The sequence below is a fragment of the Felis catus genome, chromosome X, assembly GCF_018350175.1.
Source record: "Felis catus isolate Fca126 chromosome X, F.catus_Fca126_mat1.0, whole genome shotgun sequence".
NCBI classification, from domain to species: domain Eukaryota; kingdom Metazoa; phylum Chordata; class Mammalia; order Carnivora; family Felidae; genus Felis; species Felis catus.
In genome coordinates, this window is record NC_058386.1 from 96,760,401 (window position 1) to 96,775,309 (window position 14,909).

Sequence of the window (14,909 nt, forward strand, 5' to 3'; positions counted from 1 at the left end):
AAATGCTCTTAAAAAAGTCTTCACAGACGTTTTAGGAACTGGGCATTTGCCAATATAAAAACAGGCAGAAGGATGTCACAGAAAAGATCCGTGTGTATGTACGAATCTATATGACAAAGATTGCATTTCAAGAAGTAAATCAATAAATTGTGTCGGGATTATTCAACCGATGTGTTGGAATAACTGGCTAAGTATTTGCACAATATTTAAGGGATCCCTACCTCACTATTTACACAAAAAAATAAATTTCAAGTTTATCAGAGTCTTATTATGTAAAAAACAAGACCCTTAAGAAATAGAATTGAACATGTATTACCATGTGCACAATCTTGAGGTTGGGAAGGTCTTGCTAAGGAAGACACAGAATCCAGAAGTCAAAAAGGAAAAGCAACTAATAAATTTGATCACATAAAAGCTAAATTAAAAACATAAGTAGGGGTGCCCGGGTGGCTCAGTCAGTTGAGCATGTGACTCTTGATTTTGGCTCAGGTCATGATCTCACGGTTCGTGGGTTTGAGCTCCACATCGGGCTCTGTGCTGACAGTGCAGAGCTTGCTTGGAATTCTCACTCTCTTCCTCTCTCTCTGCCCCTCCCATTCTCATTCTCTTTCTCTCTCTTTCTCAAAATGAATAAATTAAAAAAAAAACATAAGTAAAGTCAAAGGAAAAAATGAGTAAAATATTTGTAGCACATATGACAGATTAAGGATAAATAACCTTAATATGAAAAGAGCTCTTACGAATCAATAAAATGAATTCCCCCATAGGAAAATGGGTAAAGGACAGGAACGGGCAGTTTGGAGAGGGGAAACTGCAAATGGTTGGCAAACATCCATGTTTACATCGTTTTAGTTCAGGTGCTTGCCCACATTGCTTTCTGACGGTTAAGCAGAATGGAAGACTGCAAGAAAGATCCTCTACAGCTATGGTACATGAAAATACCTGTGCTTCTCATATTTTTAGGTTCTTCACAGTATGCAGCATAAGCTACAGACGAGTTTGCTTCTTCCTTCATCTGGCACCCGAGATCCAATGTGTTAAGGTATGCCACCATTTTCTGCAGTGGCCCGGGAGAAGAGAGTACATGGTCTTCTGTAATCCAGTCCCAGTGGAAAGGACTACAAAAAGAATGGGAAAGACGACTTGAGCGCACGCCGACTCTGCCTAACCTCAGGGACTGGCTGGACTGGGTCTGGCCTCTTTTTTCCGGTGGTCTCCAGATGGGACATTTGGACCTACTTTCGCTTGGAACCACACTATCTGCATGTGCCTAGGACACAGCTAATCTGCAAAGGACCCCGGAAACATCTGCCTCTCAAGTTCTAGTCCTCCGTCCTGTCTATCCTATACAGTGCGGCATTGGACAGAAGCAGCCTTCTCTGGACACGTGACCAGAGGCCAAACAACGTGGGAGTTCACCCTGCCTGCATGACAGTCACCGAGTCTTGGCGGGAGCAAGAAACAGAAATCAATCTCTGACATCACTCCTTCTATGTAAAGAAGGAAAAAGCCTTTATTTTGTTTTATTATTTCTCTTTTATTCATTTGTTGGAACGTAAGAAACATTTTCAGGTTTTCGATTGTTTCCTTTTTTTCTGTTGTCTAATAAGGTCAGTTTCTTAATAAAGCATCTCTTGGCTTACGCTGGATAGGATGATTTAAGTAGCTACATGCCTTTTCGTTTCAAAGGATCTTTTTTTAGGACACCTGGGTGGCTCAGTTGGTTAGGCGTCTGACTCCTGATTTCTGCTCAGCTCACGATCTCATGGTTCGTGGGATCGATCCCCACATCAGGCTCCTGGCCTACTTGGGATTCTCTCTCTCTCCCTCTCTAAAAATAAAAAAAAAAAAAAAAGGACCACTTTTCCTCATAAAAGTGAGCTATGACAACAAACTGCTCATTGGATAATGCAAAACCCCTCCCCATGACAAACGCTTAGAAATGTTTTCTAAAATGGGGGTGCCTGGGTGGCTCGGTCGGTTGAGCGTCCAGCTCTCGATTTTGGTTTGGGCCATGAGCTCACAGTTTGTAGGTTCGAGCCCCACATTGGGCTCTGTGCTGATAGTGTGGAGCCTGCTTGAGACTCTCTCTCTCTCTCTTCGTCTCTGCCCCTACCCTGCTCTCTCTCTTTCCCTGTCTCTCTCTCTCTCTCTCTCTCTCTCTCTCTCTCTCTTTTCCTCTCTCAAAACAAATAAACATTTAAAACAAAAAGAACAACCCCAGGAAGAATCAGAAGAGAATGTCCTTGTCCTCCTGTTGCCAAATCTATCAACCTCCCTGCTGCCTTTCCTGGTGATCTCATCCAATCTCAGGGCCATGTATGTGCTGATGGCTCCCAAATCGTATCTTCAACCCAGATTTCTCTAAACTCAAACATCCGATGCCCATAAATCAAATACAACCTGGTTGAAACGGGACTCGATTTCCATCCCCCAAACCTGCTCTTTGCCCAGTTTCCCATCTCAGGAAATGGCATCGCCCCTCCACCAGTGGCTCAGGCCAGAAACCTAGCAGTCGCCTCTACTGCCTCTCTCTTTCTCTTACACCTTGCTTGTAACCCCTCAGCAAAGTTTTTGGCGTACCTTCAAAATATAATCTTACCCTTTCTCGCCCCCTCCATTACTACTGTCTTAGTTCAAATAACTTGCGTCCCCTGCCTGGCCAACCACCGTGGTCTTCTGCATCCACCATTTACCAACTCAACTCAATAGCGGAAGTGATCCTTTTAAAACATAAGGCAGACCCCGTCTTGCTCCATTTAAACCCTCCCATGGCCTCGCTACTCGCTCCAGTAAAAACAAAAGTCTACAAAGCCCTGGCAGACCTCTGGCACACCGCTGCTATCCCTCTCCGACCTTCCCAGCCTGCTTCAGTCACACAGGCCACCTTGCTGGCCCTTGAACATGCCATGTCCACTTCCACCCCAGGGCATTTGCACCTGCTCTTATCTCTGCCCAGAATGCTCTTGCCCGAAACATCGCCATAGGTTTCTCCCTCATTCCATGCGGGGTTCTCTTCAAATGTCACCTCACCGCAGAGGCCTTCCCGAAATAACTGCTCGCTCTACTCTCAGCCCGATCCATTTGCCTCGCAACCTGCTTCATTTGTCTCCATACCAATCCACACCCTCCGACATTTCCGTGTTGCCTTTTCTGGTTCCTTTATGGTCTGTCTCCCTCAACTATGATGTAAGCATCGTGAGGGCAGGGCCTTTGTCGTGGTCCCTGCTGTAACCCCGGCTCTGAAAACAGTTTCCGGCCCATAGTAGGTGCTTAACGAAATATTTATCGGATAAATGGCTGAAAGGCACAGTTGAGAGTACAAGAAAATCGGGTGCCAGAGAGGACAAGAGAACTAAAACCCAGGGTGGTGTGCAGGCAACTTGTGACCTACTGACTTGAGGTTTGACCCTTGTGGCCAAGACTGTTATCCCCCAACATCATTTTCCCGTACATCCATAGTAAGAGAACTCCTAATTTTCAGTTGGATACATGGTCACCCTGCATAATAGCTACTGTGACTAAGTTCTGACCAGGGACATAAAAGCAAATGTCATAAGGAAGCTACTGAGCATTTTCCTTAAAAGACAACTGCTGCGGGGCGCCTGGGTGGCTCGGTGAGTTAAGCGTCTGACTTCGGCTCAGGTCACGATCTCGCCCCTTGTGAGTTCGAGCCCCACATCGGGCTCTGTGCTGACAGCTCAGAGCCTGGAGCTTGCTTCAGATCCTGTGTCTCCCTCTCTCTCTCTACCCCTCCCCCGCTCATGCTCTGTCTCTCTCTCTCTCTCTCAAAAATAAACATTAAAAAAAAAAAAAAGACAACTGCCGGGTCCCTTATTCTTAACCTCTTAGTCTTTCCTGCTGGCTGGAATGTAAAAGTGAAGGCTTGAGCAAGAGCAGCCATCTTGGACCATGAGGTGACCTAAGAAACAGAAGCCACATAGAATGGAAGAACAAGATATATGGGGCGCCTGGCTGGCTCAGTTCCTTAAGCGCCCGACTTCGGCTCAGTTCGTGATCTCACGGTTCGTGAGTTCAAGCCCCGCATTGGGCTCTGGGCTGACAGTTTGGAGCCCGAAGCCTGCTTTGGATTCTGTGTCTCCCTCTCTTCCCTCCCCCGCTTATGTACTGTCTCTCTCTCAAAAATAATAAACATTAAAAAAAAATTTTTTTTTAAAGATAATGGTACCTCTATGGAGAGATGGTGTATCAACTCTGTTTATGATGTTTTAATTCCTAGAGAGAAAGGAAACTCAGGTCAACAGGGTTACAGTTTAATAAGGCTAAGTAATGGGTATATGTGTGTTCATCATGTTGTTTCTATGCATTTCTGTATACTTGAAATATTAACAATGCAAATATAAAGACAAAAGAAACCCAGTCATTTTGAGAAAAAAATTAGAAAGTAGCAAAAACTATAATCTCATTATACTTTTTGGATAACATTTTAATCTAATTTGTTTCATTACATTCTAGTACTAATTGAATCCCTAATTTGTGCCCAATCAGGATACTGAACATTCTGGATACCGCAAGCCAATAACACTGTGACATTCCTGAATCACACCCTGTCATATGTGCTGTTGAAATCTCTGTCCAAAGGGCCACAGCTCGGTTAAGAAGTATCTTTTCATGTATGCTTAAGGTTTTTCACGGGGGACAAATATTCAATATTCACCATTTTCCAGAAATAGCAGTAACTAATACTTTTCTCAAGCATTTGCTATGTGCCAGGGTCGGCTCTAAGCACTTTACGTGCATTAACACATCTAATACTCACAACGACCCATCTGAAGTGGGTGCTGTTATTATCATAATCACCCCCATTTTCAAAGGAGGAAGCAGAGGCACAGAGAAGTTAAATCATTCACACAGGGTCACACAGCTAGTGAGTGATCGAGCCAGGATTCACACCAGGCACTCTGGCTTCAGATCCCTTGACCTTAGCCACTCAAAGACCTTATTTTCAGTATGACTAATTTTACAGTGATACTTTCGGCTGGTTGTATGTGGCAAGTGGGATCATTTTGTTTTAGTTATTATTTTTCAATGTTTATTTACTTTTGAGACGGAGATGGAACATGAGTGGGGAAAGGGCAGAGAGAGGGGGAGACACAGAATCCGAAGCAGGCCCCGGGCTCTGAGTCGTCAGCGCAGAGCCCGACGTGGGGCTCGAACTCACGGACCGCGAGATCCTGACCTGAGCCGAAGTCGGACGCTCAAGTGACTTGAGCCACCCAGGCGCCCCGCAAGGGGGATCATTAACAAGAGTTGATAATAGAACTCCAACATGGCATCGCCTTGATCAATGTCATTTCACGTGTGTATGGCTTGTCCCCTTAATCAGAGAGCAAGCTTCTGAAAGACACCGTATTATTTTTAACTGAAATATAGTTGACCTACGATATTGCAATAGTTTCAGGTGTACAACATAGTGATTCGACGATTAGATACATTACAAAATGCTCACTACCCTAAGGGTAGTTACCACCTGTCACCATACAAAGTTATTGCAGTGTTATTGACTTCATTCCTTATGTGGTACTTTTCATCCCCATGACTGATTTCTTCCATAACTGGAAGTTTGTGCCTCCTAATCCCCTTCGCCTATTTTAACCATCCCCTTACCTCCCTCCCCTCTGGCAACGCCCGGTTTGTTCTCTATATTTACGAATCTCTTTCTGCTTGTTGCTTGTTTGTTCACTTGTTTTGCGTTTTAGATTCCACGCGTAAGGGAAGTCTTGTGTTTTTCTGTCTATTTCAGATAGTGTACCGGGTCCAGGCACGCTGTCGCGAATGGCAAGATTTTATTCTTTTTTATGGTTGAGTACGAATATTCCGGTGTGGGGGCGCCTGGGTGGCTCAGTCGGTTAAGCGGCCGACTTCGGCTCAGGTCATGATCTCGCGGTTCGTGAGTTCGAGCCCCGCGTCGGGCTCTGGGCGGACAGCTCGGAGCCCGGAGCCCGCTTCGGATTCTGTGTCTCCCTCTGTCTGCCCCTCCACTGCTTGCACTCTGTCTCTCGCGTTGTCTCAAAACTAAATAAACAAAAAAGAATATTCTGGTGTGTGGGTGTGTGTGGGTACATATACATGCTACATCTTCTTCATTCATTTACCAACGGACACTTAGGTTGCTTCTATATCTTGTTTTCTTTGGGTGAATACCCAGAAGTGGAATGACTGGGTCGTGGCATTTTGATCCTTAATTTTTTAGGAGCCCCCATTCTGATATCCGTGGTGGTTACACCCACTTACATTCCCACCAACAGTCACCAAGATTTCCTTTCCTCTACATCCTTGCCAACACTTCTTTCTTGCCTTTTTAATACTAACCATTCTGACAGGCGTGAGGTAACATCTCATTGTGGTTTTGATTTGTATTTCCCCCGTGAACGGCGATGTGGAACATCTTTTCGTGTGTCTGTTGGCCACCCGTATGTCTTCTTTGGAAAAATGCCTATTCAGGTCCTCTGCCCATTTTTAATCAGATATTTGTGGGTTTTTTGGTGTTGAGTTACATGAGTTCTTTATAAGATTTTAGATATTAACCCCTTATCAGATATATGATTTGCAAATATCTTCTCCCATTCAGGAGGTTGCCTTTTCGTTTTGTCGATGGCTTCTTTTGCTATGCAAAAGCTTTTCAGTTTGATGTAGGCCCAATAGTTTATTTTTCCTTTTGTTTCCCTTGCCTCAGGAGACAAATCCAGAAAAATATTACTAAGGCCGACGTCCAAGAGATTACTGCGTAGGTTTTCTTTTAGGGGTTTTATGGTTCCAAGTCTTAAATTTAAGTATTTGATCCATTTTGAGTTTATTTTTGTGTATGGTATGAGAAAGTGGTCCAGTTTCAGTCTTTTGCATGGAGCTGTCCCGTTTTCCCAGCACCATTTATTGAAGAGACTGTCTTTATCCCCGTTGTATATTCTTGTCTCCTTTATCAAAGATTAACCGACCGTGTAAGCATGGATTTATTTCTGGGCTCTCTATTCTGTCCCATCGATCTATGCAGGCACAATATTTTTAAACAATTTTTTTGGAGATCGCTCTGTACCTTCAATAGTGTGATTTGCCCACAACCAGTTTTCGATAAATATTTACCGGATGATCAAAGGGAAATACAAGAAAACCCATGAACTTTTCCACACCGAGGCATCAAAGTTCAATTTCCTGGGTCAATTCGGAAAGATATTCCTCAAGAGAGGCTTTCTATTATTTTGGTTTTCATTAAGCTTTTTGTGAGCCCCCACCTTATTGAGATGTAATTCAGTCATTTAAATTGAATTCAGGGGCACCTGGCTGACCCAGTGGGTGGAGCATGTGATTCTTGATCTCAGGGTTGTGAGTTCAAGCCCCACGTTGGGGGCGGAGCCTACTGAATGACTGGCTCCTTTCACTGAGCCTGTTTTCAAGGTGGTATAATCCATGCAATGAACTTTTATTTGGCAATAAGAAGGAATGATTCATTAACTCTTTTAAGCAACCTTTTACTAGTGTATTGCAAGATTTCAGACATTTATACCTTAAAACTCATTTCCAGGGGCGCCTGGGTGGCGCATTCGGTTAAGCGTCCGGCTTTAGCCAGGTCACGATCTCGCGGTCCGGGAGTTCGAGCCCCGCGTCGGGCTCTGGGCTGATGGCTCAGAGCCTGGAGCCTGTTTCGGATTCTGTGTCTCCCTCTCTCTGCCCCTCCCCCGTTCATGCTCTCTCTCTGTCCCAAAAATAAATAAACGTTGAAAAAAAAATTAAAAAAAAAAAAACTCATTTCCATTGTTCTATTGTGCTAAAATACACATAACCTAACGTTTTCCATTTAAACCATTTTCTTTCTTTCTTTCTTTCTTTCTTGGTTCCTTTTAACTGTTTTAAGTGTACAGGTCAGTGGCATTAAGGGCATTCGCACGGTTGTGCCGCCATCACCGCCCTCCATCTCCAGAACTTTCTCATCATCCCAAACTGAAACTGTATGCGGGAAGCAATGACTCCCCATTTCCCCCTCCCCCAGCCCTGGCAACCACGTGTCTATTTCCTGTCTCTATGAACCTGACCATTCTAGAGACCTCCTAGAAGAGGAATGGTAATACAATCTTTGTCCTTTTGTCGCTGGTTTATTCCACTTAGCGTAATATCTTCGACGTTCAACACCGTCGTAGCACGTGTCCGAATTGCCTTCCCTTTTAAGACTGATTAACATTCCATTCCACCAATCACACGACCCTGGGATCATGACCTGTGCCGAAGAGAGTCGGATGTTGGACGCTGAACCAACTGGGCCACCCAGGCCCCCCTTTTTCCTGTTGTTTAAAAAATAATAGCCATCTGAATGGCTGTGAAGTGGCATCTCATTGAGGTTTTGATTTGCATTTCCCTAATTATTACACCTTAGTTTTTAATAAACCCTAGGATCGAGAAACACCTTAAACGATTTAAAAAATCTGTTAACAAAATGAATAATCCCCACGTGTGTCTAAAAGCTATTAGATGTAGTTTGTTCGAGGTCAAGTATACCTGTAACTGAGGAAACTAGTTGCTTCCATAGTTTAAACACAAATGTCAGGGGCACCTGGGTGGCTCAGTCGATTAAGCATCCGACTTCGGCTCAGGTCATGGTCTTGTGGTTCGCGAGTTCAAGCCCCGCGTCAGGCTCTGTGCTGACAGCTCAGAGCCTGGAGACTGTTTCAGATTCTGTGTCTCCCTCTCTCTCTCTGACCCTCCCCCGTTCGTGCTCTGTCTCTCTCTCTCTCTCTCTCAAAAATAAACGTAAAAAGAAAAATTTAAACACAAATGTCATAGGTGCTGTGCTGGACACTTGTCACAGGTTAGGCTCCCCAGGAAGTAAACTCTGAGGCAGAGTTTACAGTTCTTGATAATCTTTTTTAATGTCTATTTTTGAGAGATCGCACGTGTGTGCATGGAGGGGAGGGGCAGACAGACAGGGGGACAGAAGATCGGAAGCGGGCTCTGTGATGTGGGGCTCGAACCCATGAACTGTGAGATCATGACCCGAGCTGAAGTTGGGCGCTTAACCGACTGAGCCACCCAGGCGCCCTGGGTCCTTGATAATTTTTAAGAGTTTAAAGGGGTCCTAAGAGTAAACATTTAGAGATTCCCTGGTCTGGAGCATACTAGGGGAAGTAAAACCCACTCAAAGTCACTTCAATCAGGGGCACCTGGGTGGCTCAGTCGGTTAAGCGGCCGACTTCGGCTCAGGTCACGATCTCGCGGTCCGTGAGTTCGAGCCCCGCGTCGGGCTCTGTGCTGACCGCTCAGAGCCTGGAGCCTGTTTCGGATTCTGTGTCTCCCTCTCTCTGACCCTCCCCTGTTCATGCTCTGTCTCTCCCTGTCTCAAAAATAAATAAAACGTTAAAAAAAAAAGTCACTTCAATCAAATATTTATCTGACTACCCAAATTGGAAGACTCTCTCTCCCTGCCTCCCTCTCTCTCTCTCTCTCTCATATCTCTATTCCTTTTCCCACTTTGCACCTCTACCCCCAGCATATGTTTATCTCACCTTCTACTCCATATCCTTTCTGCGGCTTACAAGAAATTAAGTTTTCCTGTTTCCTGTTTTCACGAAGACAGACCCAGTATGTTATATATCATTTGTTTTTTTTTTTTTTTAGAACTTCTGAATCATAGAGAGGCATTTGGGGATCATAAATGCCAACAGCCAGGAATGTATCGCATTTCCTCTACATTGGAAGTGGAAATGGCACTTTTGCATGAAAGAGATGTCAAAAATATCAACAGCATCTCTTTAAAATTTCCTGTGAAAAGGCAAAGCATCTGTTCAATTGCTATCAAAGATTATAGTTGAGCGAGGCCCATGTAAAATATGGAAGTCCGACACCCCTGTTTATTTCAATCCAAGTGTGGAAACCACCAGAGAAGAGAAAAACACCCAAAACTCCACCAAGGGCCAATGTTCCTCCGGTGACACAATCTATCTTGAGAGACTGTCATGCTACGAAGGACACAGAAAAAGCAAAACTCTGAAGTAACAAGAGTAAGGGATGGCCAGGGCAAAGACCACATCAGAAGAGGGCTTCTTTTTTTGGTCTGGGGAGTTTTTGCTTTTCGGAAACATCTACGGGTTGCTTTCTCCAAGCATCATACGGGCGCGCGCGCGCACACCCACACGTACACGCACGCGCGAGCGCAAACAAATCCACAGCTTGCTAAATTTAGTTGCACCTCTGTCACAACGATGATGACAAAATGTTCCTCTGACCGCAATGTGTTCAAGCGCAAATGGTTCCTCTTTCCAGGTTCGTACATACACAAATTCCTAGCGAGGTGACACCCATGTTCCGACAGCAGTACTCCTGGGCCCCAGCTGGATTCTACAGGCGAAGGCACTGAGGAATGAGACTGTACCCGAAGCGGTGAGTTCTATGGCTTTGTACCCGTTTCACAGACGCCAATGAGCCCAGCTGACCCAATTGTACCGTGGCCAACCTAGAGTGACACGCAGGGTTCGCTTCGTGCCGGGCGGTGCCTCTGTCACCCTGTGGAACGGGCATCAGGGGACAAGGCAGTGCTGTCTTGCCTCCTGACCCCGCTGTGCCACCACGCCCCTCCACAGTGACTCGCTTCCCGGAGGGGCTTCGCCATTGCGTCTTGCACACAGAGAAGCCTGGGGATGAAAAAGTAAGAGGAAACAGGAAACCGATTGGTAGTAAAGGAGAAATGAAAGAAAGGGGACTGAGAGCAAATGGGACAATGTCAGCAGAAAGGAGAACAATAGAAGCGGAACCGTAAGAGACGAGGGAACCCTAAAGATGAAAGAGTACTAGAACCTTCTAATAATAGTTCCCATTTATTAGTGTTTACTATATGTTAGGCACTGGATTAACATTTGGTGTGAGCTTCTTCATCTCGTTGAATCCTTACAACTAAACCCCGAAGGTACAACAGGCTCTTGTAAGGAGAAACAGACTCCCAAGGGCCCCACGACATTGGAAAGAAGTCAAGAGAGGAAAGGACAAAAAGAAACAGAAAAAAGCGGGACAAATGGCACAAAATCAGGTGGTTGAAAGAAGCGTAAATGTATTAGAACTACTGTCTACAGGGGGCGCCTGGGTGGCTCAGTCGGTTAAGCGTCCGACTTCGGCTCAGGTCACGATCTCGCGGTCCGTGGGTTCGAGCCCCGCGTCGGGCTCTGGGCTGACGGCTCAGAGCCTGGAGCCTGCTTCCGATTCTGTGTCTCCCTCTCTCTCTCTGCCCCTCCCCCGTTCATGCTCTGTCTCTCTCTGTCTCAAAAATAAATAAACTTAAAAAAAATTAAAAAAAAAAAGAACTACTGTCTACAGAGAATTTGAGAAACCTGCCATCATGGTATCGTAATGGGAGATTTTAACTGGTCTCTCAGCAACTGATAGGTCCAACGGGCAAAAAAGAGCAAGAATATTAATGTGACCAACAGGATTCACAAATTTGACTTAACGGGCACAGGTAGAACACTAATAATTTGAGAATACAGTCGCTGCTGGAACAGCACAAGTTTGAGCTGCGCGGGTCCGTTTGTGCGCGGAGTTTTTCAATTAATACGGCAGAGTGCTGTGAACGTATTCTCTCTTCCTTATGATTTCCCTACAAAGATTTTCTTTTCTCTAGCTTCCTTTATTGTAAGAAGACGGCATATAATACATAAAACATACAAAATGTGTGCTAATTGATTGCTGATGTTATTGGGAAGGCGTCATATCAACAGTAGGCTATTTGGGGGGAGTAGGCTAAGTGTGGGGGGAGGAGTCAAAACTTATCTGCACATTTTTCAACCGCCCCCGGGGATGGCGCCCCTAAGCCCCACATTGTTCAAGAGTCAACCGTATACGTTTTCCTCAAACGCTCATCCTCGAACGCGGACATTTACGGAAGTAAACGATACACTGGGTCACAAAGCACACCTCGTCAAATTTGCAAGGATTGGTACCGTCCTGGAAACTGAGGCCGCAGAGAAGTTTCAACGACTGGCCTTCGCTTCTGTGGCCGAGAAGTGGCGGCGAGGCTGGGCTTTGGTTCTTAGCACAGAGTGCACACGGCCCCCGCAGTGCACACGCGCCGGCTCAGCCCTGGGGGTGCCACCAAGTAGGGAGGGCTGCAGCCACGCAGGGGTCTGGTTCCAAACGGCACGATCGGAAAAGGCGATCCAGGTGAAGGGATGTGGGAGAGATCGGCCAGTTCGGGACTAAGGAGGAGTTTTGCTGTTCCCACTCCCCCTGCCCCTGCCAAGCCCAGTGTTTTCCAAGTGAACCCTGAGGCCTCAATTCCTTGCTTCTTTAGGGAAATGACAGGTAGAAAGGCAAACTGACTTCTGAGCGTTGATTCCTCTGCACTGCGTCACAGCTATGCGAACGGCCTCCTCCGAGAGGCAGAGAGAGCGGGGCACAGAATCCTACCAGGCTCTAGGCTGTCAGCACAGAGCCCGACGCGGGCCTCGAACTCAGGAACCCGCGAGATCATGACCTGAGCGGAAGTCAGATGCTCAACCAACTGAGCCACCACCCAGGCGCTTTGTGAACGAGGGGGTGGCTAAGAGGCCAGAGGGACTGGAGGTTTCTAGGTTCAGATGTAAATATTGTTTATCCCACATGCTTCAGGCAAATGAACAATGGAGACTTTCCAGGGCAAGAAGGTGCAGAGAACTAACATGCAAATGAAGCATTTGAATCTTTAAACCGAGGAGTCTTGAGGCTGAGATGGGAGAGACAGACACTAAGGATAGCTAAGTGGTGACGCAATTAAAGGGCTGCCCCTTAGGGGCGTCTGGGTGGCTCAGTCGGTTAAGCGTCCGACTTTGGCTCGGGTCATGATCTCGCGGTTTGTGAGTTCGAGCCCCGTGTCAGGCTCTGTGCTGACAGCTCAGAGCCTGGAACCTGGAGCCTGCTTCGGATTCTGTGTCTCCTTCTCTCTCTGCCCCTCCCCCACTTGTGCTCTGTCTCTCTCTATCAAAAATAAATAAACGTAAAAAAAAATTTTTTTTGTTTTTTAAAAGGGTTGCCCCTTGGGGCGCCTGGGTGGCTCAGTCGGTTAAGCGTCTGACTGCTGCTTTGGGCTCAGGTCACTGTCTCATGGTTCGTGAGTTTGAGCCCTGCATCGGGCTCTGTGTTGGCATCGCGGGGTCTGCTTGGGATTCCCTCCCTCCCTCCCTCCCTCCCTACTCCTCCCCAACTCTCCCTCTCCCTCTCTCTCTCTCAATATAAATAAATACACTTAACAAATGCTTTAAAAATTAAAAAATAAAGGCCGCCCTCGACAGCGTGCAAAGATTAGACTGATCGTGGCTGGGCCAGGGTAGGGGGCAGGGCCTAAGTTGGGTTAGGCACAAGGTTGGGGGAGAGGGCGCAGTGAAAGGTCGTGGGGGGTCCTGGCTGAGATGCTGGGGTAGTGGCAGCAGTGAAAACACCCCAAACCCAGAGCCAGAGGTGGGGCCCTGGATGCTGACGCATGGAGGCTCTTCTTCCTCTTTCGGACACCGAAGCGTCGGAAAGCAGAACAGGGCCGATGCCAGAGAGGAAGAGCTTGCAGCCTGAAGGGAGTGACTGGAGGGGATATCGCCCGCTTTGAAGGGGTGCAAGAAAGAACGGGGTGCCAGACCCCAAGGGCATGCTCCTTCACAGAGGAGTGGGGCCCAGGGAAGAACCAACCTCACGGCCCCTGGGGTTTGGTGGAGGAGCCCGAAGTTGGCCTGGCGGCCGGCCCTGTCCCGGAGTGCCAACCCCTCAGTCTTTCTCCAGCCTTCTTGCCTCCAGGCAAGAATTAGGGAAGTTTTCATAATTCAAGAAAACCAGATCTCCCAAGTAGCACTTTTTAAAGATATTTTTTAACTTAAAAAAATTGTTTAATGTTTATATATGAGAGAGGGAGAGAGAGGACAAGTGGGGGAGGGGCCGAGAGAGAGGGAGACCCAGAATCCGAAGCAGGCTCCAGGCTCCGAGCTGTCAGCACAGGGCCCGACGCGGGGCTCCAACCCACCAACCACAAGATCCCGACCTGAGCCGAAGGTGGACGCTTAACCGACTGAGCCACCCAGGCGCCCCTCCCGAATATCACCTTCACAATGTCACCACCTTGCTCGTAAAAGTCTCCCGTGGCTCCTTATTGCGTATAAGATCCAGCCATAAAATGCTGTTCACTTTTTCTCTTTCTCTTTCTCTTTCTGTCTCTCTGTCTTCCTGTTTGTGTCTCTCAAGTTCTGGTCATCCTGCAAGGCCTAGTTCAATTCCCATCTAGTCCAAGAAGTCTTCAAAAGCAGTTCCCGCCACACTGGCCTGTCTTGCCTTTCTCTGAGACCCGTTTCACAAACGAACGTGTTTGCCATTTACATTTGTTTGTTTGTTGCATTTTCCTTAATTGTCTTCTATACCTGTCCACTCCTGAGACTGGGAATCTCCCAAGGTCAACGGCAAGAATGGTTGCGTTTTGTTGGTTGGTTGGTTGGTTGGTTGGGATCCCTGAGAGCACTTGGCACAGTGTGATTTCTTCCTTTGTATATTTATTCCCATCTTTATTGTGTATGAACTACGTGTCAGGTATAGTTCTCAGTGCTGGGGATACAGCTGAGAACAAATCAGAAAACACGAAGCTTACATTCCGGTGTAACGGGGCGGAATGACCCAGAAAGGGGGCTAGAAGTGAGTGTCGGTGGGGCTTGCAATTTTCCACGCGGTGGCCAGAGCAGGCCTCAGGGAGCCACCTAAATGAAATGATGGAGTAAGACTGTGGCTATCCGGGGAGGCTGGAGCAAACAGCAGAGGAAATAGACAGGGCAAAGGCCCTGAGGCAGGAGTGCACTTGGCTCGTGTGAGGAATAGCTGAGAGGTGGGTGTGGCCAGAGAAGCTTGCATTGGGTTGAACAGTGGAAGATGAGGTTAGAAAGGGGGGATAGGGAAGGGCCTTGGAGGTC